The following is a 24,602-nucleotide window of genomic DNA, read 5'->3' on the forward strand; positions in this document are numbered from 1 at the left end:
CCATTTTAAAACATTTTAACAGTAGCAAATAGAAATGCTAATTACTTTTGGTTTCTTCAAGGTTAGTTATTTTAATTTTCCTTACCAGTAGTAAGCTGACCAATCAGGACTCACCTGCAATAATGTTCAATTTGCATCTTTCAAGTGGCTTAACAGCCACTTAACGACCAAAGACATTAATCCACCTCGAAGAGCAGGAAATGAAGCAGAGCCGCAAACTGTTACAATACAGTTCACTGACATGGTTATTTTTGGATTTTGAAATACTGATTAATAAATCCATGGCATTAGCATCAAACATATTTGTTTTTGTATCTGTCAATCTCTGCATTTTGAAGCTAGAAACGAGGAGTAAACTTATAGTGCCAAATCAATGTTCTTAGGATTCCTAAATGTTTTTGGGATTGTGATGCTCTCTTGAAGCTCTATGCACAAGATGAGTGGCCAACTGACCTCAACTGATTCAGCATTGGGGCACTCGCAAAATGCATGGGTGCACTCATGGGCTGCACTGTCACTGCCTCTACAGTTTTGATTCAAGTTTTTAAAATTGTCAGTTCATATATTTATATTGAAAATTACATTAAAATTATTTTTTGGGTTGCCTCTGGCCTTCTTTGTACTTGCAGTGATTCACTTACACATCTTGTGATTAAACAGCTGGGGTTATTTAATAATTTTTGTGAGTATCCATCTTTCTCTGAAAACTCGTTAATAAGTTCTTAAAAGGCAGACTTTCCAAAAAGAATTTCTGAAGAATTTCACTCCCTTTTCTGAGTGGAAAACAAAAAATGTAGAAAAGGGAAAAATGCTGTTAGTGCATATCTCCCAGCTGTCCGCCAGTTGTGTCATTGACCACAGCTATTGTTGCCATAAACTTATCTGTTAGTGACTAGCTAGAAAGTCTGAACCCATTGTCTGAGGATGGATAACCCTCCACAACTATGATAACCATCTGCTGTGTGAGGGAAGTAAATACCCATCTCCTCCTCATACAGTATTAAGAACTGTTACTGTTAATGCTGTAATGAAGCATTGACTTGTCTATAGCCTTTGACATGGTTGACCACTCTATCCAACTTCAACGCCTCTCCACCGTCGTTCAGCTGGGTGGGACTGCACATGCCTGGATCCATTCTTATCTACCTTAACGTAGCCAGAGAATCACTTGCAACGACTTCTCTTCCCGCCCCCGCATTATTACATCTGGTGTACCCCAAGGATCTATCCTTGGTCTCCTCCTATTTCTTATTTACATGTTGCTCCTTGGCGACATCATCCGAAAACACAGCATCAGTTTCCACATGTATGCAGATCTACCTCACTATCACTTCTCTCGACCCCTCCATGGTCTCTAAATTGTCAGACTGCTTGTCCAACATCCAGTTCTGGATGAGCAGAAATTTTCTCCAATTAAATATTGGGAAGACCGTAGTCATTGTTTTCAGTCCCCAACACAAACTCCATTCCCTCGCCACTGAATCCATCCCTCTCCCCAACTTCTGGACTGAACCAGACTGTTCGCACCCTTGGTGTCGGATTTGACCCTGAAATGAGCTTAAGACCATATATCTGCCTATTTCCACCTCCGTAACATCGCCCATCTCCGCCCTTGCCTCAGCTCATTAGCTGCTGAAACCTTCATCCATGCCTTTGTTACCTCTAGACGTGACTATTCCAATGCACTCCTGGCTGGCCTCCCACATTCTACCCTATGTAAACTAGAGGCGATTCAAAACTTGGCTGCCCGTGTCCTAACTTGCACCAAGTCCTGCTTACTCATCATCCCTGTGCTTGTTGACCTACATTGGCCTGTGGTTAAGCAACCCCATCGATTTAAAAATTCTCATCCTTATTTTCAAATCCCTCCATGGCCTTGCCCCTCCCTATCTCTGTAATCTCCTTCAGCCCCACAACCCCCCGAGATGTCTGCTCTCCCCTAATTCTGACCTCTTGAGCATCCTTGATTATAATTGCTCAACCTTTGGTGACCATGCCATCTGTTACCTAGGCCCCAAGCTCGGGAACTCCCTGCCTAAACCCCCCTGCCTCTCTACCTCTCTTTCCTCCTTCAAGACGTGCCTTAAAACATACCTCTTTGATTAAGCTTTTGGTCACCTGTGCTAATTTCTACTTATGCAGCTCGATGTCAAATTTTTTATCTCATAATACTCCTGTGAAGTACCTTGGGATGTTAAAGGCGCTATATAAATGCAAGTTGTTGTTGTTGTTGTAATAATGCTCCTGTGTGGCATCTCAAGATGTTTTACTACGTTAAAGGCGCCATATAAATGCAAGTTGTTCTTGTTAGAAGCTCGGTAAAATGGACGCCTACTGTGAGTGTGGAATGGACAGTGACTATGGATGTCACCTGCTGAATTAACCTATTCTTGAAGAATGAATGTGTGAAATTTAGAAACAGCTCATGTCTTTCTATTATTTAAATTGGAGTTTTGTTCAAACTTCTTACTTCGGCATACCTTAAAAGATGTTCTAAAGTCAAGCAAGGCTGTAACCAGAACTAAGTATTTTCACAGTTATATTTGTATCATCTGATTGGATAGAACGTAACTATTTATGAAGTGTTGTGCAGTAATTTGAGCAGTACCCAAGATTCACTGAAGTGGTTTAGCTGTGGAGAATGAGGCTGTGTCTGATGAAATCCATGTGTTGTCGTGCAGTATTTTTCATATCAGGCCATCATTTTACAGATGTACAATCCACTTCTCTTAGTTCTAAGGACTAGAGATGAATTATATACAGACATGAATGCTGAAACTCTTACCATAGATATATAATGTACAAATCATATAATCCATGCCAGACTGGATCTGTAGAACTCCAAGCACCTTACTCCCTCCCCCTTGTCCTCTCTCCTGTCTAGAAAGCAGTAAGAGATAGGATGGAGCGAGTTGAACATGATTACAAAGCAGGAACAGCTAATGGATAACAGAGATGTGTGGCGCCATGCTGTTCATACCATGCCATCAAGATATGCCGTGACATGAGGGATAACACGGTGAAAGGTCCTGAAAATGTCCCCAGTAGGAATGCTTATTTTTAGAATACCCAAACTTCAGATGCATATCTAAAAAAAAAGTTATTTGCATGTTTTTCCAACAATGGAACAGATTATTTATATTGTGTTTTTTTAATTCAAGTTTAAAAAAAAATTATATTCTTGTTCTCTTGGGTTGAACTGATGCAACAGCAACAATCAGTATTCCTCATTAACGTACCCAAGTATTCGCATACCATTCGGACAAAAGTGAATCAGACTATCATTTATCCATTTGCTCCTTTCCAAAAATATCTTTTGCCAGTCATTTGCGAAATCAAAAGATGAAATATAATGTTGGGTTTTTAATTAATGCCCTAATTACTTCTAATTAGTTTGTGAAAAGTGATTTTACATTTAATTTAATTACAGGATGTGTATGTTTATAAACTGTGAATGTTGGGTTCTTTAAGCTTATTGGGCCCAAGTTTCCACAGGAGTTGCTCCTATTTTTTTGGAGCAACTGTTTTTTTTGGAGTATCTTAAAAATCACAATTCTCCACATTTAGTTTGCTCCAGTTTCAGTGAGTTAGTTCAGTTTTTTTTTCAAAAAAGGGCGTTACCAGCCACTTACGCCTATTTTGGCCATTTAAGCAAGTTTTGATGGTAAAAAGTTACTCCAAATGAACTTAGGCCAGCATATGTGTCCGCTCTGAAAAACCTTGCGGACACTTTAGAAATCAGGTAGCCAGAGATGGTGGTCGGGGGCGGGGGGGGCGGTGGGATGGGGGGAAGGGAAGTTAGAGGATTTTCCAAAGCACTAAACATTAAAAAAGCATGTACATTTAAAGCACTAAGCACTAAACAACGCAGTACATTTAAAGCACCAAGACTTACAAAGCACTAAACAAAGCACATAAAGTAATAAGCAATTAATTAACAAATAAAAAATAGAAGGAACCCTTCACCTAAAGCACCAGGACCAAAGTAATAAGCAATCAATCAATAACAAATAAAAAATAGAAATCCTACCTTTTATGTGAAGGGAAGGCAGCGGGCCGCCGATGAGGGAGGAGTAGGGGAGAGGAGGGGGAGGAGAGGAGGAGGGGGGGAGAGGAGGAGGGGGGAGAGGAGGAGGGGGGAGGAGGAGAGAGGAGGATGAGGAGAGAGGAGGGGGGAGAGGAGGGGAGGTGGAAGGGGAGGGGCGGGGGGCAACGTTAAACAGACAAGCCTGCCCTGTGAGCCTGAACTTCCATTAGTACAAAACTCTTGCAAGAATCCAACTCCACTTACTCACTTCACACAAGTATTAATTATCAAATAAAAAGTCCTGCCCAACGATACCTAGGTACTGAACTCACTATCAGGCTGAACTCCCACTGAGGCTAAATTCCATAGTCGTCTGTGTCCACTGTTCCCTCGCAGGTTGCGGCGGGGAGCCAATTCGGCCAAGGCTAGGGGCGGCGTGCTTCGGGCCCCTCCCACACACGCACGCCTGCAGTACATGCACACAGAATCTGGGGGCGAGGAGCTACTGCACATGCGCGCACACTCTAGCGCGCATGTGCAGAGGTCCCAGCACTGTTTTCGATCGGACTGCATGGATAATACGAAGGTAAATAGTAGGCGCCGTTTCTGTTCTAAAAAGTCGGTGGCCCTCACGGAGGTGCGCCGTTCTAAAGGTCGGTGGAAACTTGGGCCCATTGTTTCATTTTAGCTCCATAACTGTGATATAGCTTGCTGATAACCATCTTTCAGTTCACATTTACACCAATATCACTGTATTTTTAACATGTTTATTCAAATAAATGAATGAATTAGGAAAAAGGCTGGAGTATGTTAAAAGCTACAGCTCTGTGGTTTTGGAGCACAGCCTGAAAAGACTGACAAAGACATACTATATAGTGCTGTACTATTTCCAAGAGATTCTGCACGCTGCTTTGTAACACAAGTCAGCCTTCCTTTGGAAATTACACTACCATCTGTGTTCTTGTGTTTCACTTCAGCATTGTGAACTTCTTCAGAAACAGAGTCCCAAAGTTGGTTCGGCCTCTAACCTCCAAATTGCATCCCACAGATGTTCCTGACTTTTTATTTCATCAGATCATAAGGAAAGCAAGCACAGTGGCGCATTGCAATATTCGGCTTGTCAGTCAAGATGGTAGCAAGAAACAAATAGCAACCGTAAAACGCAACTATTTGTCTCGGAACCCCTCAAAATCTTTTGTAATAAAACTACCGTGAGACAATGGGGTTGAAATCACTGCTGGCAATAGTAATGGACACTTCATATGGAATGCTCTTGTCCACTATTTTAACAAAGGCATTAATCCGTTTAATTTAATGTGCTATTGTATTACCTTCTTAAAACACTCATTACTAATATTAAACATTGCGGGGTTGAGTTTTTCTTGTTTACGTTAGTTACAAGGAATCGGCCAAACCGGCTCAAAATATCGGGGAATTTTAAACATAAGAACATAAGAAATAAGAGCAGGAGTAGGCCATATGGCCCCTCGAGCCTGCTCCACCATTTAATATGATCTTGGCTGCTCCGATCATGGACTCAGGTCCACTTCCCTGCCCGCTCCCCATAACCCCTTATTCCCTTATCGATTAAGAAACTGTCTATCTCTGTCTTAAATTTATTCAATGTCCCAGCTTCCACAGCTCTCTGAGGCAGCAAATTTCACAGATCTACAACCCTCTGAGAGAAGAAATTTCTCCTCATCTCAGTTTGAAGTGGGTGACCCCTTATTCTAAGATTATGCCCCCGAGTTCTAGTCTCCCCCATCAGTGGAAACATCCTCTCTGCATCCACATTGTCAAGACCCCTCATAATCTTTCGATAAGATCACCTCTCAATCTTCTGAATTCCAATGAGTAGAGGTCCAACCTACTCAACCTCTCCTCATAAGTCAACCCCCTCATCTCCGCAATCAACCTAGTGAACTTTCTCTGAGCTGTTTCCAAAGCAAGTATATCCTTTTGTGAATATGGAAACCAAAACTGCACACAGTATTCCAAGTGTGGCCTCACCAATACCCTGTAGCAAGACTTCCCTGATTTTATATTCCATCCCCTTTGCAATAAAGGCCAAGATTCCATTGGCCTTCCTGATCACTTGCTGTACCTGCATTCTAACCTTTTGTGTTTCATGCACAAGTACCCCCAGGTCTCGCTGTACAGCAGCACTTTGCAATATTTCTCCATTTAAATAACTTGCTCTTTGAATTTTTTCTGCCAAAGTGCCTGACCTCACACTTTGCAACATTATACTCCATCTGCCAAATTTTTGCCCACTCACTTAGTCTGTCTATGTCCTTTTGCAGATTTTGTGTGTCCTCCTCACACATTGCTTTTCCTCCCATCTTTGTATCATCAGCAAACTTGGCTACGTTACACTCGGTCCCTTCATCCAAGTCGTTAATATAGATTGTAAATGGTTGGGGTCCCAGCACTGATCCCTGCGGCACCCCACTAGTTACTGATTGCCAACCCGAGAATGAACCATTTATCCCGACTCTCTGTTTTCTGTTTGTTAGCCAATCCTCTATCCATGCTAATATATTACCCCCAACCCCGTGAACTTTTATCTTGTGCAGTAACATTTTATGTGAGTTACGCAAAAAAACTACTCACACTCATGTTTTCCGCGCCCTTTTATGCTGGTTCAAGATTGAATTAGCCTAAATCAGGCCCCGCCCACAAAACTAACCACACCTCCAGGTTACAATTGGGAGATTTGGCCAATTGCACTGGTTAGAGAAGGCTCTTCAAATTGTGCTCCTTTTCCTTGGCACACAAGCACTAGTAGGTATGTTTTAAAAGTGTTTTTGAAGCATATGAAGGCACCTTTAGTAATTACTCCAAAAGGCAAGGTATGATACTTAAACTGTGTAGACCTGTAGTCCTTTATTTGCAGCTCCTGAGTGAGGACAACAAGTTATGTGTTCCTTTTTATACTGGGTTATCTGCAGTGTGCAGGTAACCCTTAGGTCTCCAGCAGCAGCACCCTCTAGTGTACAGCCAAGGTATGTACAGTGTAAGGGTACATTCAGTGTTGCATAACAGTGTTACAGACATCACACAGTAAACAGGCATGCATTTACAACAGTTTTCATATCAGAAAATACTTAACTACTAAGCAATTGACACCAATGAAACTATTAAATGGTTCAGTGGTTAAAAATGCTTAATTTTGCTGATAAACCCATTTTCTGCTGTATTAATAAAAGGAAGCACTTATTTGTCCTGCAAGAATGGCCAACAGGCTCAGCCCCTTATTTCTGATTGGTCCTCTTGGAGGATAAGTGACACCCTGAAGTTTTACAGGAATGTGTAACTGGAACGGCCCATCCCAAGGTCTCAATGACTTTGCAAATTGTAACTTGATCCACTTTGACTTCCTGAAGCAATAGAGGACAGAGTTCCCGAGAAGACAGCAAGGGCCAACCAAGATCCCGTACCCCAGTCCAAGTTCATGCCTCCCCCAGCCGAAGGGCCTTACCCCAGATCAAGTGCATGCCTCCCCCAGTCAAAGTACCTTACCCCAGTTCAAGTACTTCCCTCGCCCAGCCAAAGTGCCTTACCACAGTCCAAGTGTATGCCTCCCCCAGCCAAATTCACGTACCCCAGCGCAAGTGCATTGATGAGGCATTGTGTATGGATTGTTCACAGGTTCATTTGGTATGAAGCGAATAGTGACAGTGTCGTGACTTCGGGATATCATCCACCCCAACGATATCCCATCTTTCCTGAGTTCCCTCTCTCCCCTCCGATTCCACCCCCCCCAGCCTCTCTCCCTCCCCCCCCCACCCAGCCTCTCTCTCCCCAGCCTCTCTCTCTCTACCCAGCCTCTCTCACTCTTCCCCCAGCCTCTCTCTCTCCTGCCCCCCCCCCCACCCCCCGGTACCCCAGCCTTTCTGACTCTTCTCCCAGCCTCTCGTACTCTCAGCCTCAAGACCCTCCAACTCCCGACCCCCACCACCTCCCCCGTCTCCACCCGTCGCCACTGCTGCTCGGGACTAGCGGCTGACGGGAGGCTCGGGGCCTGGTTGGAGGCTCGGGGCTCACAGCTCAGCGGGAGGCCTGGTTGGCCTAGCAAAACCTGGGGGTGGGGGTGGGGGGGAGGGAGTCTGAGGTGGCGGGCCTAGCAAATTTATACCCAAGCTGTTGAGCAGCCATTCCTCTCATTATAGAGAATGAGTGGGCAGAAAGCGTCAAAGGAAACTGGCAGAACCAAGCCCAGAGCTCCGTGGTTCAATGAGCAGGAGTTGGAGGAGCTAGTGACAGAGGTAGAGCGCAGATACAGCAAACTCACCCGCGGTGGACATGGCAAGCCTCCACCAGCCCAGTACATTTGTTATTTAGATGATATACTAATTTCAGCACCAAATAGGCAAATTCATAATAACATATTGAATGAAGTCCTCCAACAGCTTGAGAAGCACAATACGAGTGACTGCTCGCAAGTGTGAATTATTTCAAAACTCAGTGAAGTACTTGGGGAACAGATTAACAAAGACAATTTACATCCATCCAAGGGAAAGCTGGATGCAATTAGAAATGTACCCACTCCCAAGAATGTCATTGAACTTCGATCATTTTTGGGTCATTTGAACTATTATGGGAAGTTCTTACCAAATTTGGCTACAGCGTTATATCCACTGAATGAGCTGCTGAAAAAACAGGTCCATTGGAAGGGGGCAGGAGAATGCGATTACAGCATTCAAGGAGTATGAAAGCCAGTTGGTAGAAAGAACCATGTTAGTTCACTATGACGTATCTAAGGAGATCAAGCTAGCATGTGATGCCTCTCTGTATGGAGTTGGGGCAGTGATCTCTCATGTACAGACAACTCTCGATTGTCCGTACATGGATCCAACAGGAAACCGTTGTAACGGGATTTAAAATTCTGTTGCTAACAAGTGAAAACTCAGCTCCAAATAATTTGGAAAAGTTGCCTTCCAAACACTGTGCTCATTCGTATTTGCTCATTCTCTCTCTTACACACTCGCACATTCTCTCTCTCACACACTCTCTTTCTCTCACGCACCGTAAAAATCACATTCCTCTGCCCTTGCTTTGCTGGTGTGTGTTTGCGTGCTGCTGCAGCCACTGTCTCTCGCGGCCGCTGCTGACGTTGGGAACAGGGGCAGTGCTGGCACCGGGTTCCAGGCACAGAACCTGTACATGTATGCTAGTAATGTCCATCTTTTGTTACTGTTTGTAGCTGATTGTATTGATTCATTAAAGTTTCAACGTATAAATGTAAACTTGCCCTAATGATTGTATTTATTCATTAAAGTTTTAATTTTAAAATGTAGACTCACCCTAACGGAAAAATCGTTTACCCGGAATAGCCCAATCCCCGAGAGACCCAGATAATCGAGAGTTGCCTGTATTACATAGTGCGGAGGAGAGACCAATTGCTTTTGCTTCACGCACTCTCAATGCCAGTGAGGATAATTATGCGCAGATCGAAAGGGAAGCTTTGGCATTAATTTTTGGGGTCAAGAAGTTCCACAAATATTTGCATGGTCATTGTTTACCATCATTATGGACCAGAAGTCCCTGACAGCAATCCACCATCCAAAGTCTCCAGTGCCAAACTTCTCTGCAGACCGAATGCAGAGATGGGCTTTGATTTTGTCAGCATATACGTATGACATTGAGTACAGATGATCAGCTGATTACAGTAACACTGATGCTATGTCTAGGTTGCCATCCCCATCACAAGTTATACCCAACAGGGAAGAAGTGTTCTATTTTTTGTACATTGATTAACTGTCAGTCACAGCTGAAGCGATTGGTAGAGCAACCAAACATCACCCAATGATGTCAAAGGTGTATGATTACAGAGCAAATGGCTGGCCAAACCAGGTATCTGAGAAAGATATTCATTCATACTTTGTTCATAGAAATGAATTATCAGTGGATAAAGATTGTATCATGCGGGGTGCATTGTAGATATAACAAATCAATTCAGGTCCAAATTATTAGGAGACATTCATGACCATCACCTGGGAATGTGCTGACCAACATTTTTGCAAGCAGTTACTTATGGTAGCCAAGTCTAGATGAAGTTATAGAATACATTGTTAGTCAGTGTACAACATGTCAATCGGTAAGCAAGAAACCACCATCAGTACCATTACAGCCACGGAAATGGCCTCCCAGGGTGTGGCAAAGGTTCCAAAACAATTTTGTTGAGCTAGAAGGACAGCAATTGTTCAATGTGATTGATAGCTATTCGAAGTGGGTAGAGGTGTTTCCTATGCGGTAAATAACAATAATTAAAACACTAGACAATTTATGAAGATTATTTTCTTCATATGGCCTTCCAGAACAGATTGTGTCAGATAATCGACCATCATTTTGTTCAGAAGAATTTGCACAGTTCACAAGCAAAAATGGTGTGAAGCAAAACAAGATTTCACCATACCACCCTGCTTCAAATGGTGCAGCAGAGCACACAGTACAAATTACATAAGAACATAAGAACATAAGAATTTGGAACAGGAGTAGGCCATCTAGCCTCTCGAGCCTGCTCCGCCATTCAACAAGATCATGGCTGATCTGGCCGTGGACTCAGCTCCACTTACCCGCCCGCTCCCCATAATCCTTAATTCCCTTATTGGTTAAAAATCTATCTATCTGTGACTTGAATACATTCAATGAGCTCGCCTCAACTGCTTCCTTGGGCAGAGAATTCCACAGATTCACAACCCTCTGGGAGAAGAAATAACTTCTCAACTCGGTTTTAAATTGGCTTCCCCGTATTTTGAGGCTGTGCTCCCTAGTTCTAGTCTCCCTAACCAGTGGAAACAACCTCTCTGCCTCTATCTTGTCTATCCCTTTCATTATTTTAAATGTTTCTATAAGATCACCCCTCATCCTTCTGAACTCCAATGAGTAAAAACCCAGTCTACTCAATCTATCATCATAAGGTAACCCCCTCATCTCCGGAATCAGCCTAGTAATCGTCTCTGTAACCCCTCCAAAGCTAGTATATCCTTCCTTAAGTAAGGTGACCAAAACTGTACGCAGTACTCCAGGTGCGGCCTCACCAATACCATATACAATTGCAGCAGGACCTCCCTGCTTTTGTACTCCATCCCTCTCGCAATGAAGGCCAACATTCCATTCACCTTCCTGATTACCTGCTGCAACTGCAAACTAACTTTTTGGGATTCATGCACAAGGACCCCCAGGTCCCTCTGCACCTCAGCATGTTGTAATTTCTCCCCATTCAAATAATATTCCCTTTTACTGTTTTTTTTCCCAAGGTGGATGACCTCACACTTTCCGACATTGTATTCCATCTGCCAAACCTTAGCCCATTCGCTTAACCTATTTAAATCTCTTTGCAGCCTCTCTGTGTTCTCTACATAACACGCTTTCCCACTAATCTTCGTGTCATCTGCAAATTTTGTTACATTACACTCTGTCCCCTCTTCCAGGTCATCTATGTATATTGTGAACAGTTCTGGTCCCAGCACCAATCCCTGTGGCACACCACTAACCACCGATTTCCAACCCGAAAAGGACCCATTTATCCCGACTCTCTGCTTTCTGTTCGCCAGCCAATTCTCTATCCATGCTACTACATTTCCTCTGACTCCGCAAACCTTTATCTTCTGCAGTAACCTTTTGTGTGGCACCTTATCGAATGCCTTTTGAAAATCTAAATACACCACATCCATCGGTACACCTCGATCCACCATGCTTGTTATATCCTCAAAGAATTCCAGTAAATTAGTTAAACATGATTTCCCCTTCATGAATCCATGCTGCGTCTGCTTGATTGCACTATTCCTATCTAGATGTCCCGCTATTTCTTCCTTAATGATAGTTTCAAGCATTTTCCCCACTACAGATGTTAAACTAACCAGCCTATAGTTACCTGCCTTTTGTCTGCCCCCTTTTTTAAACAGCGGCGTTACATTAGCTGCTTTCCAATCCGCTGGTACCTCCCCAGAGTCCAGAGAATTTTGATAGATTATAACAAATGCATCTGTTATAACTTCTGCCATCTCTTTTAATACCCTGGGATGCATTTCATCAGGACCAGGGGACTTGTCTACCTTGAGTCCCATTAGCCTGTCCAGCATTACCCCCCTAGTGATAGTGATTGTCTCAAGGTCCTCCCTTCCCACATTCCTGTGACCAGCAATTTTTGGCATAGTTTTTGTGTCTTCCACTGTGAAGACCGAAGCAAAATAATTGTTTAAGGTCTCAGCCATTTCCACATTTCCCATTATTAAATCCCCCTTCTCATCTTCTAAGGGACCAACATTTACTTTAGTCACTCTTTTCCGTTTTATATATCTGTAAAAGCTTTTACTATCTGTTTTTATGTTTTGCGCAAGTTTACCTTCGTAATCTATCTTTCCTTTCTTTATTGCTTTCTTAGTCATTCTTTGCTGTCATTTAAAATTTTCCCAATCTTCTAGTTTCCCACTAACCTTGGCCACCTTATACGCATTGGTCTTTAATTTGATACTCTCCTTTATTTCCTTGGTTATCCATGGCTGGTTATCCCTTCTCTTACCGCCCTTCTTTTTCACTGGAATATATTTTTGTTGCGCACTCTGAAAGAGCTCCTTAAAAGTCCTCCACTGTTCCTCAATTGTGCCACCGTTTAGTCTGTGTTTCCAGTCTACTTTAGCTAACTCTGCCCTCATCCCACTGTAGTCCCTTTTGTTTATGCATAGTACGCTCGTTTGAGACACTACTTCCTCACCCTCAATCTGTATTACAAATTCAACCATACTGTGATCGCTCATACTGAGAGGATCTTTTATTTGGAGATCATTTATTTTTCCTGTCTCATTACATAGACCCAGATCTAAGATAGATTGCTCCCTTGTAGGTTCTGTAACATGCTGTTCTAAGAAACAATCCCGTATGCATTCTATGAATTCCTCCTCCAGGCTACCCCGTGCGATTTGAGTTGAGCAATCGATATGTAGGTTAAAATCCCCCATGACTACTGCCATTCCTTTTTCACATGCCTCCATTATTCCCTTGATTATTGCCCGCCCCACCGTGAAGTTATTATTTGGGGGCCTATAAACTACGCCCACCAGTGGCTTTTTCCCCTTACTATCTCTAATCTCCATCCACAATGATTCAACATTTTGTTCATTAGAGCCAATATCGTCTCTCACAACTGCCCTGATATCATCCTTTATAAACAGAGCTACCCCACCTCCTTTCCCTTCTTGTCTATCTTTCCGAATCGTCAGATACCCCTGTATGTTTAATTCCCAGTCTTGGCCACCCTGCAACCACGTTTCTGTAATGGCCACCAAATTATATCCATTTGCAATGATTTGTGCCGTCAACTCATTTACTTTATTTCGAGTGTAATATACTGCTCCACCTAGTGGACTACTGTGGTAATGCAGCCAAAATTGACAATGGGACATGAAGGTGGAAACACAATAAAAGGCTGATTTCCTAGTCCTGCACTCTCAGTAGGAAGCAGTGCTCACAGGAAACACATCACAGGAAATCCTGACTGCCCAGTCTATGAATGACTGCTTATTAACATGAATAAATGTAAATTTGCAGGCCTTCAGTTTCTCTGTGGGTGCCACTCTCTACTTGGAGTGGAGAATTGTGCCTTAAATACATGGGGCTAGAACCTCAACTTTTTTTGCCTGCGTAACGTCCACTCAATGCCCATTTTACTGCTGAAATGACGTATAACGCCCATATATCGCCCATTTTGGCACAAAATAGAAACTGGCGGGCATTTTTCGGAAACTTATCGGCGAGTGTTACTTTCCCCATGTGCATAATGCCAAGAAAAAATATTACTGCCTGCCCACTTTTTTTGGGCGGAATCAGCAAGATGGGCGAATTCAACGCCCATAATATCGCCCAGTGTTACTCTCCACACGGAATTAACGCCGAAATGCAATATTAGCTCCTGGCGACTGCTTTTTGTCGAAAAGAGCATATTTACCCAAACTAGCGGCCATGGAGATCGCCCATCGTCGATTTAACCACCTCGCTCACATACCGCCCACAATATCGCTCGCCAAAAAACTGCCCACAAAAAGTGGATCTAAACGGAACGAATCACAGCGTTATGGATGCCATGTTGTAGATCGCATGTCACGTCCTTTAAAAGGCTGCTGTGCTTCAACCTCAGCGGAGTTCAGATGTACCTGCAGGTCATTGGAATTGATATGAACATCTCTGAAAACATCTTGACCACACTGTGACAGATTGGAATTCTTGTTTGTGTGCAATCAGTGGCAAACAGAGAGCTACTGCAATGGGGCCTGTCCTTTCTCACCCTCTCTTGGTGACCAAATACATGCAGCAGACTCGACATCGCTGAAGGAATGCTGCACTGCATTATGTGCCCAATGTACGAAGTGACAGACAGATGAGAAGGACCAGACATTATACTCCCCGAAAGTACAAGGAGAAGCATTCTTACCTCGACTTGCCCAACACCACCCGCCTTTGGAGACTGGGCCTCCACAAAGAGGTTATCACTGAGGTATGTCAGCTGATAAGGGCAGATCTGCAGCCTGCCAGCACATCAGAACTGTGCCGTCCATCGAGTTCAAAGTCACCGCGGCACTGTCATTCTATGCCTCGGGTTCTTTTCAGGCCACAGCTGGCGACATTTGCGGACTTTCTCAGCATGCTACACATCGCTGCATTAGACAGGGTCATTGAAGCCCTGTATGCATGCAGGAGGGACTTGATCAGCTTCCCTATGACCAGGGAGGCACAGAGTGAGAGGGCTCTAGGTTTCTCCAGAATTGCAAACATCCCCTAGTTGCAGGGAGCAATAGACTGTAAGCACATCATGATGCGGGCACCTTTTCAGGATGCTGAGGTTTTCAGGAACTGCAAGGGATTCCACTGCCTGAATGTTCAACTGGCTGTCGACCATCAGCAAATTATACTGGCAGTGAATGATCAATTTCTGGACAGCATCCATGATCCATGATGCTCACATCCTGCGTGAGAACACTGTATCTGACTTGTTTAACCATCAGCCAATGCCAAGGTCAATGCTGGATGCTTGGTGACAAAGGATATGGCCTCGCCACCTGGCTGATGACCCCCCTGCATGACACCCACACCGAGGCCGAGAGGCGCTACAACGAGAGCCACAGAGCAACTTGCAATATCGTGTAGAAAACCATTGCTTCAGCCTGGATCAATCAGGAGGCGAGCTCTAATACGACCCTGAGCGGGTAGCTCAATTCGTGGTGGTGTGCTCCATGCTACACAACTTGGCTATCAGGAGCAGACAAGAATTGCCTGATGACAGTCCACCTCAACAGAGAGAGGAAGAGGAGGACGAGGAGGCGGACGCTGACATCGGGCCAGACAATCAGGCTGAAGCTGAAGCCATGCCCCCGCCCTCCTGTAGACCGCAAGAAAGGGCCCGTGGTGGCATGATAGCTGCAAGAGCCTTACGTCAGGAGCTCATCAATGATCGCTTTGCCTGAAAGAACGTTGGTGTTATTTCCAAGGCCGACACAGTGCTTGGTGTGCAGGTCATACATCAATGATGGGCATCACCTTGGTGACAGTTAAAGTTTACGTTGATTGAAGTTAAGTGTGATTATGCCCTTTGATGTTAAGGAATCACCAGCATGTAATGGTGCAGCTCTCTGAGCCAATGTGCTGCAAGGTTTTGTTAAATAAAAAACATTTAAACTGAACATTAGTCTAAAATCAACAGTATTTCTGTATAAACCAACCCTTCCCTCCCCGCTTCTCCTCCCCACCTCCCCACCTCTACCCCTTCCCCTTCCCCTCTGGACTCTAAGCCGCCTGGCCGAGGAGGTCCTCAGGCGATCCTTCATTGTGCGGGGTGGGGGGGGCGGTGTGTGATGGCCGAAGCGCTGCTTGGACAGATACGGGAGAGGATGGTCCCGAGGTGGGAGTGCGCTCCGAGCCATAAGCAAGATGTTGCTGCTGGCTCTCATGTGTTGTTGGCAATGGGGGTGCATCACCTTGGGGTGCAGTGCAGCGCTCCGGGACCACTGGGAGCCCTCTGTCACCCGTGTTCCTGGCTACCAGCTGCAGGGCCTCCTCCATCCCTTCCATTTTATATGTTATTTGTTGGACAAAAACTCGGTGTCAACTATGTTCTTGGTGCTTAGTGGGCTTTTTTGTTGCTGGTGAATCTCCCTCGTGCCTCCCACAACAGCCAAACAAGCCACACACGCTTGCAGTGCCTCTGAGCTCCCTCTCCCTCTGTCTCCTCTTCTGCGCATGTCATGGTAACCTCCAGAATCGCGGGACTCAAGTGTTGCCATGTCATTGCTAAGGACGGCCACACTTTATGGCAGAAGGTCAGAAAAATTTAACGCGACCGCCCATTTGATATCGCTCGCGGTAACGCCCATTTTCAAAAATGTAAACTCGGTGTTTTGAGAATGGGCGAGAAGCCGGCGATCTGAAAACCCTTTTTTACCGCCTATGCCTTAAATAATGCCCATTTCTGGGCAATAAGCACAAAAGTGGGAGTTCTAGCCCATGAATATCCAAAATACATGCACCGGTTCAATGGAGGACCTGGCTGGAAACTGATGAATCATGTGTAGCAAAGGATCTGAAGAGGCCAGGGTGATTACAGGAGTCAGGATTATCGAAAGCTTATCCGATATATCGATATATTCTGCATGAAAGGTAAAATTAGTCCCATCTCTTTGTGGCAAACATCGTTATAAAGCCAATCATGAATGTCAACATTTTTTAGTGGCTCAACGGGATAACTGGGCTCATCAAGATCCATCATTTTTTCTCCCTCAGCAACTCTGTCATGGCATTGTTCTTACCCCACCACCAACCCAGGTACAACCACTTGGGAGGCAATAGTTTGAAGAGTTTGCATTGGGTAAGGTATTAAACACTAGTGAATGGAAGGACCTGGAAGTGGAAGAATGGAAGTGTGCCATTCCTCTATGGATGGTGGAGAAATAACAGCTCTTAGTTAAAAAGCATAGGGACCCCCATCTCAATGGCCCAGTCTTCAAAGGATGAAGGACTTGAGATCATAGATCATTTGTGCACAAAGTGGAAACAGTTTCTATGTATATGGTCAAAATGTTAGAGAAGTAAGATGAATCTACCACATACAAAATTCTGCAACACATTGCAGGAAGTTTCTCAAAACCTGCATAAAACCCTGGCGGGATTAACAGACCTGGAGGTTTCTGCAGTATCAAGGTGCCAAGAGGAGGTTGTAAGGACTTGGTAGTTTTTGGACTGGCACCAATCTCTACTCCAATAGATGTTTGACAGCTAACCTGAACATAACACTTTCAGACAGCTTTCAATACTTGAAGGGACTTTTTCAGTCTGTAATGACACCCATCAGCCATCATAACACAACATCTGAGCCTGTGGCCTGTACCAATGAGCAGCAAGGAGTGGTAACAGATGTTGTGTTATGAAAGTGACCAACATATTTCCATTTTTAAGGCCCTCTCCAGTGCCAGCACCTGAGAGAGCTTCAGACCTAGGCCTGGCACCCTTTGAAAATGCCAACCGAAGCAGTGAACCCAGTTGAATGGATATCTACATGTTGGCAACAAATATCTTCTGCTGTTGAAACCCTAATTCATGCCTTTGTTACCTCTTAACTTCACCATTCCAACATTCTCCTAGTCGGCCTCCCACATTCCACCCTCCGTAAACTTGAGATCTTCCAAAACTCTGTTGCCTGTATCCTAACTCGCACCAAGTCTTGTTCGCCCATCAACCCTGTGCTCGCTGACCTATATTGGCTTCTAGTCCGACAATGCTTCAATTTTAAAATGCTCATCCTTGTTTTTGAATCCCTTCATGGCCTCACCCTTCCCTATCTCTTTAATCTCCTCCAGCCCTACAACCCTCTGAGCTCTGCCTTCCTCCAATTCTTGCCTCTTGCACATCTCTGATATTAATTGCTCCATCGTTGGTGGTCATGCCTTCAGCTGCCAAGGCCTTAGGCTATGGAATTCCCTCCCTAAACCTGTCTGCCTCTCTAACTCTGTCTCCTCATTTAAGATGCTCCTTGAAACCTACCTCTTTGACTAATCTGTCCTAATATCTCCTTATATGGCTCAGTGTCAAATTTGTTTTGATAACGCTTCTGTCAAGCACTTTGGAGCATTTTACTACATTAAAGGTACTATATAAATGCAAGTTGTTGTTGCTGTTATACATACAACTCTCTATTCACTCATCCAAGTCATTAGTATATATGGTGACAACTTGAGGCCCCATAACAAATCACTCTAAGAGCTTCCAATCTCCCCTCTTTCATATCCTTACTCTCTTCTCACAGAAAGAGAAGGATTCCCATTAGGAAATACAGTTCTCTAGTTCTAAAATTTACTTTCTCAAGAACTCACAAAAGCTGCCAGGAGAAGTCTTCAGAAACATTACAGAGCAAGAACCAATTAACAATTGCCCCGTAGGCTAGGTTTCTGCAAATTTCAGTCAGGATATACAAAATAGCCTCCTCAAGCTCAGGAATACTGTTTAGTTGCTCATACCTCCAATTACATATTGATGTTTCTTTGAGATGTCAGGTTGGGGACAGAAGTTGGGGGAAATGGCATGAAACTGTTTGTGATGCCCACCCACCCCTAGTTACATGCAACAGAGTGGATGGTAATACTGAATGGTGATCTTATTGGAGGGAAATTATTTCGGCCATTTTTGGGGGTGAATTTGTGGTGGCAAGTCACACATCCCCGTTAGCCACTTTGGCCCATTTTACTTCCTTTAACTCCTCAACACTCCAACATCACAGAGACATACAGCCCAAAGTGTTCTAAAAGTGACAGAATAGGTGACAAAGCAAACAACTGCTGGTCTTTAAAAGAATCTACAGTCCAGATGGTGAGACCAAACATGGAACCCATATACTGCAATGCATGAAAATATGTTACAGTGAATGTGAGACAAAGAAATCCTTCTTTTCTCCACGATAAGCTACCTCCTTAAACTTCTCTTCCTTGCCTCTTCAACTCTCACCTTGATCAAGAAGTGCAAAGAAACCTAGAAACATTTCATCACCAAGATCTGCCTCTGCCACAAAGCCGAACCTCACCTCAGACTTCCCCATTCCCCAGCCTTGAAGCTTCATTTATCATTAGTTTCTCTCCCATCTCCCCCATGCATTCTCCAAGCTTATCTCTTCCATGAGACCCGCATCTTGCTCTCTGAATAACATTCCTACTAAACTCTAAGCAACCCAATTTCTCCTCCTAGCCCCCATGCTGGTTGATATTGTAAATTGTTCCCTCTGCTAATGCACTCTCCCCCCCCACCCCCGCCATTTCAAAACTGCCAATGATCACCCTTTTCTTCATAAAGCCCACCGTTGGCCGCTCTTTCCTTGCTAACTACCACCCTTCCCTCTCCAAGGTTGTTGAACTTGTTGGCACCTTCCAAATCCATGCCCAGCTCTCCTGCAACACATGCTTGAATCTCTCCTATCAGGTTTAAGCCCTCCCACAGCACCAAAGTCACAAACTGGATTCCCTGTGATTGTGACTGTGATTCTTCCTTGTCCTCCTTCACTTCTTTGCAGCCTTCGAAAAAGTCACCCACATTGGCCTTCTTTAATGCCTGTCCTCTGTTGTCCAGCTCTGTGACATTGCCCTCACTTGGTTCCACTCTTAGCCAGAGCATTTGTAGCAATGGCTTCTCTTACTGCTCCTTACTGATATCATCTGAAGACCTGAGGTCAACTTCCACATATACATTGATAACACTCAAATCTACCTCTCCAGCACCTCTTTCAACGCTTGCATTGTGTCTGCACTTTCAGGCTGCTTGCCTGACAGCCAGTCTTTGAGAACCTGCAATTTCCTCCAGCTAACATTAACAACAACAACTTGTATTTAAATACATCATAAAATATCCCAAGCCGCTTCACAGGAGTGTTATAAAACAAAATTTGACATCTTGCCACATAAGGAGAAATTAGGTCATTTGACCAAAAGCTTGGTCAAAGAGATAGGTTTTAAGGAGCATATTAAAGATGGACAGAGAGGTAGAGAGGCAGAGAGATTTAGGCAGGGAGTTCCAGAGCTTGGGGCCTAGGCAGCCTAAGGCATGGTCACAAAGGGTTGAGCTTTTATAATCAGAGATGCTCAAGAGGCCAAAATTAGAGGAGCACAGGTATTGTGGAGCTGAAGGAGCTTACACAGATAAGGAAGGGCGAGGCGATGGAGGGATTTGAAAAAGAGGATGAGAATTTTAAAATTGAGGCATTGCTTAACTGGGAGCCAATGTAGGTCAGTGAGCATAGGGTGATGGGTGAATGGGACTTGCTGCGAGTTAGGACATGGGTAGCAGAATTTTGGATGACCTCAGGCTTATGTAGGGTAGAATATGGAGTGCATTGAAAAAGTCAAGTCTAGAGGTAACAAAGGCTTGGGTGAGTGTTTTAGCAGTATATGAGCTGAGGCAGGGGTAGAGTTGGGTGATGTAATGCGGGGGGCGGGGGGGGCGGTAGTTATGTGCGGGTATATGGTTGGAAGCTCATTTCAGGATCAGTGCAGTCCACCAAGCTAGATGATGATGGCGAGGCAATGGAGGAGGATGGAGTGGTCAACCATATCAAAGGCTGCAGACAGTTCGAGAAGGATAAGGAGGGATAGTTTACATTTGTTACAGTCACATAGGATGTTATTTGTGACTTTGGGAAAAAGCCATTTCGCTCCTGTGGCAAGGGTGATTGGAGAGATTTAAACAACAAGTTCTGGGAAAGATGGATACGGATTTTGGAGGCGCCAACACGTTCAAGGACTTTGGAGAGGAAAGGGAGATTTGCAAAGACGGAGGAGTCGAGGGTTGGTATTTTGAGGAGAGGGGTAAACATAGCAGATTTGAGGGAGAGGGGGACAATTCCTAGAGAGAGAGAACCATTGACAATATCAGCTAGCATGGGAGACTGAAAATAAAGTTGGGTGGTTAGCAGTTCAGTGGGAATAAGGTCGAGGGATCAGGAAGTAGGACTCATGGACAATCTGAGCTCGGAGAGGTCATGAAGGGAGACCAGAGAGAAACTGGTGAAAGATGTGAGCTCAGGGCTAGAGCAAGGGGGAAACCTTAGAGGAAGTTTGGCTCGGTGGGCTAGGGGAAGGAAGGGAAGTGATAGAGGCAGCTGATCAGATGGTTTCAATTTTAGTGACAAAGTCCATGAGCTCCTCGCACTTGTTGGAGGTGATGGTGGAAGAGCCGTGAGAGAGGGGTGTAAGAAGATTGTTAGCAGTGAAGAATAGAAGCTGGGGGGTGTGGGGGGGGTTATGCTTGCATTCCAGAATGATCTTGGAATAGTGAGCAGTTTTGGCAGATGAGAGCAGGACCCAATAATGATTTCTGTAGTCTAGCCAGATTTGGCAGTTAATGGCTAAATTAGTTGTCCGCTATATCTATTTAAGTCTGCATTCCTTGAACTTGACAGAGTGGAGATGAGGGCTGTACCAGGGTAACAACCAGGATGAGAGAGAGTTATGATTTTAATAGGGACTTCAATGGTGGTGAGGGTATGGTTGAGCAGATCGGTAGCTACAGAAATGGCATGGTGAATGGAGGGCCAAAGGCTGGACAGTTGGGATTTTGTAATTGCAGTTGTAAGTGCGTTGGGATAGAGCAGGGATGGACACAGGAGGAAGATGGGTTGGGGTGGGCGAAAAGGGATGTGGGTGGAGAGCGATACAAGAAATTGGTCAGAGGTGGCCTTATCTGTGATTGACACAATGGGAGTAGCGAGGCCACCTGACATGGCAAGGCCAAGGGGGTGGCCATGAAAATGGGTTGGGGAGGTTACATGGAGGGAGAGAAAAAGGGAAGATGGGAGGGTAGTGAACTCAGAGGAGAGAGAGCATGATGAATTGAGATGGAGATTGAAATCACAAAGGATGGAGAAGTCGCCCGGTGCAGAGGCTGAGGGAGGAAAGCAGAGAAGGTATCTTGGTGAGACTATTTTTATGGTACTTGGTTGGGCGGTAGAGAAAGATGATTTTAAAGAGCTAACCACTGGGAAGACCAAAGTCATCATCTTCATCCTACGCCACAAACTCTGTACCCTCACCACCAACTCCACCCTCTTTTCTGACCATTGTGTCATGCTGAACAAGACTGTTTACAACCTTGCCAGCTTGTTCAACGTAAACTTTCCTTCCAATCCCATATCCTCTATATCACAAAGAGTGCGTACTTTTATCTCCATAATGTTGTCCACCTCCTCTCCAACCTCAACCCATCTGCTGCTGAAATCCTCATCCCTTTGTCACCTCCAGACTAGATTAATTCAATATTTTACTGGCCGGCCTTGCATCCTCCACTCTCTGTAAGCTACATCTTATCTAAAACTCTGCTGCCCATATCATATCTCGCACCAATGGGAGTAACGAGGCCACATCCTGCTGAGCTTTTAGTTCTGCCCTCACTAACTTACATTCACTGCCGGTCCCCCAGTGAATTAAGTGTACAAGTTTCATCCTTGTGTATAAATCTCTTCATGATCTTGTCACTTCCTACATCTGCCAACTTTTCCAGCCCTACAAACCACTCCCCCCACCAAACTCTCTGATTCTGGTCTCTTATGCATCCCGTCTCACTTCATCCCACCATGCCTTTCAGCTTCCTAGGTCCCATTCTTTGAAATTACCTCCCTAAAACCCTCTTCCTCTCCATATCCCTCTCCTCCATTAAGACTTCCATAGGTATTTGGTCACCCCTTCTAGTTATCTCCTTCTTTGGTTTGCTATCCATTTTTTACTTTATACTGCTGTGGAGTACCTTGAAACATGTTTCTATGTTCAAGATGGTATATAAATGCAAGTTGTAGTAGTTTTGATCCTTATTTTAGCGCTAGTGCATCTGGTATGGAGTGACTAATATGTGAAGAACAGAATTAATTTGTTTGGAGGTAGCACCAATGTACTATTGGCCAAGGTTTGACTCAAGTTTCCTATTTGGACAAAAGTAGAAGAAGGACGAGTTTCAGCAACCACGCTATTCAAGTGTTTCATCGGGAGAAATGTGAAGAGTGACGGTATTATTGCAAAACTACTTAGCTGGGAGGAGACTGCGGGTGGAAATGGAAGCACAGGCTTTGTTAGCTCAGCACAGTCAGCTGCAGCAGTAACTGATGGTGCGACGCAAGGTCATAGTCTTCACCACCTGAAGGTTACTGGGTCACATAGAATCACTGTGAATTCATGTTTCACATATAAACTTTGCGATATTATCCTCGGTACAAGTTATGCAAAATGTCACTGACTGCACAACAGTCAGAAGATGTGGCTTGCAGAGCTATTGATTCCCCTAATGTCTGATGGTAATTTGAAGAAAATCTCGAACAACATTCCTGTATCCATTGTCATCCTCAACTGTGACATGCAGGTTTGTTGAACTAATTTACAGAAAAGAGAATCATACAGTAACGGGATGCAAATAGAACCTTTCTTTTAAGGGAAAAGTCACTAATGTTGAAAATATGTTCTCCCACCTGTTGCATTTCTTGGCAATAGTTGTGCTGACAGATGAGCAACAGATAACAAAACAATATTAAGTGATGCAGTGAAGTGATTTACTGCTCGCTGATCCACTGTGGGAAAGTAAAGACTATATTAAAGAGCTAATTACCATTACAGACATGGGCAGGCAATTAGTAAGAAGCACAATAAAACTGATATGAATTAAATCCTTTTTATACACCAAGTCATTTAGAGAGTATTGGTAATGAATGAACTAGGAATAATATGGATCAACATGCTATAGAGCACAGTTGATGGGAGCTGATTCAAATTGTTGTGCAAAAACGCTCTGATAATAGCAGAGTTCCATGATAGAGCCTCAGTCATGTGACGAGCACTGGGGAGATTAGAAGTGCTGGTATAGACTGAGGCATTTCAGATTGTGTCGGTAAAAAATAAGAGAAATGCAAGTGAATAAGAAAGCAGACCTACTTTTGAAATGGAGTGGGATGTTGGACAACCCAAAAAATTACTACCAATCTGAATAATTGCTGCTAAAATTGTACGACATAACTTACATTTTTTGTCATAATTTAATGGTCGCCATGAATCCCCTCCCAAAAACCAACTGGTTCTTTCCTTCCTCTCCAACTACCACTCTGTTTACAACTTCCCTTGCTGCTGGCCTTCTTTGCACCTCTCAATGTTGCACCTTCAGTTGCACAGACCGCCATTGTCTCAGTTGAGCAACCTTGAAAACCTTAAACCTCACCATCTTGCCAACACTCTCCTTCCTTAAAAAGCTTTCTCAAAACCTAGCTCTTTGCTCATTCCTTTGATTATGTCCTTTACCTTCCTCCATCAGTGCTTTCCATATGGTTGTCACCTTAAGGAAATACTTTGGGACATTTTATTACATTAAAGGTGCCATAAACAGCAAATTGTTGTTTTGAACTTATTGATTCAATTGTAAAAATCATCAAAGGAGTCTACATTGACATAAAAAGTGTTAGTTAAACAAAATGAATCAAAATAGCTGATGGACTTTAACACAGAATGTTAATGTCTTGCTTAGATAAACCACAACAGGATACATTAATGAACAATTAATGGAAAAGCAAACATTA

Source organism: Pristiophorus japonicus, chromosome 2 (assembly GCF_044704955.1).
Source record: "Pristiophorus japonicus isolate sPriJap1 chromosome 2, sPriJap1.hap1, whole genome shotgun sequence".
Taxonomy (NCBI): domain Eukaryota; kingdom Metazoa; phylum Chordata; class Chondrichthyes; family Pristiophoridae; genus Pristiophorus; species Pristiophorus japonicus.